Genomic DNA, 2082 nt, shown 5'->3' with positions numbered 1-2082 from the left:
CTCTCTTTAGTCACAGTGGTCCCCAGTGCTGGTGCATGTCCAAAACCCCCTAAGGCAGTAAAAGGAGCTGCAGTGGGATGGGCCAGGACACAGGGATGTGGCACTGGGCACGTGTCTGCAGTCCCATCCAGCTCACTGCCCCTCTAGTCCATCTTCCCTGGGGCATGGAAGGATTTAGTTATAGAGTAAAAGCCTGATTGATGTGATAAGCACAGGCTCTGGGAGAAACTTGGGAATTCTGTTCTATCCTTAAAGCCAAAGTTTGAGACTCTTTGACTGTGCATCTGACAGGAAGGTGCTGGAGAAGTATTTAGTTGCTTTTGTCTTTGTGGGTAGTTGCTGTTCATGAAGTTGCTCTTTTCCATCACTTGCTGCATTAAGCGTGCAGGAATTCTTCTGGCCAACAGGGAGATGGGAAAAGGAGAGGGGCTGTAGGCAACCAGCTCTTTACTTGTAGAGGGGAGATCTACAACTGCACCAGAAGAGCCACTTTAACCTCTAGCTCCGTGCCTGGCTATACCCATTGCATCCCTCTCCCGCCGCAGTGGAGCGACGTGCATGGACCCAGCCACCCCCGGGGGCCATGTGGGAATGTTCCGTGAGTAAAACGAACCAAGCGGGTCTTGGGAAGCCAAAAAGTTGAATTCTCAGCCCCTCACCACCCCCAGGGCTTGAGTGTGCTCACAGAGAAGAGGTTGTTGATGGGAGTGAAGAGTGGGAAGGAGACAGAGGCAAGAGGCAGCGGGTGCAGGGCCCCGGCTGCTCGGACCAGCCTGGACTAAGCTAAAGGGAGGGTGAAACAGGGATGTGGAGTGCCAGGAATTTTGTTCCCAAGTGCCTGTTTCTCACCGAACTTGTTCCGTGTGTGTGTGTTTGTGTGAGTGACTTGATGTGTGTGACTTACCAAGTGCTTCTTCTAATCAAAGAGGAGCAGAAACGGGATCAGACAACTGCCCTCCTCCTTCCCTTCACTTGAAGGACAGAGAGCAGCTCTGGAACCCAGGGTCGGTTCTTGCAAAGCCAAATGCCTCCTCCCCGAGGGCCACCACTGACAGCTTTTGGGCAACCACAGTTCTCATCCCCCAGCTAAGGTACCATGTTCACATGCACTTGGCTGCAGCCAGAGCTCCTCATCCTGGCCTTAGCCCCTCACTAGCGCTCGGTGTGACTCGCAGCCCCGGCCAAGCAACCCTCCTGAATGTATATGTCTGTGTTTGTAGTCACCATGAGATGGTCTCTTATTTATTGCCTTAAGTCTCACAAAGATGCCATAGTATCAAGCTGCTTAAATAAACCCCCCAACCATCAGTTTAAAAAGGGAGAGGGAGGGACGTGTAGAAGTGCTTTCTTTAAAGAACAAAGGACTGTGACCAATATGCCAACTGTTAGTGTGGGGTCAGCATTTCACTGCAGCCAGAACTAGTGTATTTGTAACTGGGGGGATGTTTCTTACAAAACGACAAGGTCAAATAAAAGATGACTGCTACAGCCTGGCTCTGGTGCTTCTGTTCCGGCCAGCCCCTTCACCACGACCACGGCAGGTTCAAGCCATTCCCCTTGTCCTGTCCCTACAGGCCCTTGTTCAAAGCCCCTCTCCAGGTTTCTTTTGTGTCCCCCCCCGGCTGCAGAGGTTACCTGAAGCTGAACCAGAGGGACTGTCCCCAGGTGAGGGATTGGAACACAGCCAGTGTTGCACCGTGTCCAGCTCTCGGACGTGTGGCTGGTGATTACAGTATGGATGAGAATGCTGGAAGGAGGAAGGAATGTCCGTTACTATGAAGCACAGTTTGACTCTTCCCAGGCCAGCAAGAACCCACTGACCAGATGAATATTTTATTTCCTTTATGACTTAGAAACACTCAAAACACAACATACACTTAGAGTTCTCAAACAGCCCTGCACAAGCTCATAGCATCGCTTCATCCCCTTGCCTGTCACTTCACAGTTCCATGTTGTCCTGGGTTCAGCCACAACAGTCATTTTTCCTCCTACTCAGTAGCTGGTGCAGGGCTGTGGTTTTGACTTTCAGTCTGGGAACAACGCTGATAACACCGATGTTTTTAGTTGTTGCTCAGTAATGTT

This window comes from Nestor notabilis, unplaced genomic scaffold (assembly GCF_000696875.1).
Source record: "Nestor notabilis isolate BGI_N333 unplaced genomic scaffold, ASM69687v1 scaffold9427, whole genome shotgun sequence".
NCBI classification, from domain to species: Eukaryota; Metazoa; Chordata; class Aves; order Psittaciformes; family Psittacidae; genus Nestor; species Nestor notabilis.
This window is presented reverse-complemented; position numbering follows the sequence as displayed.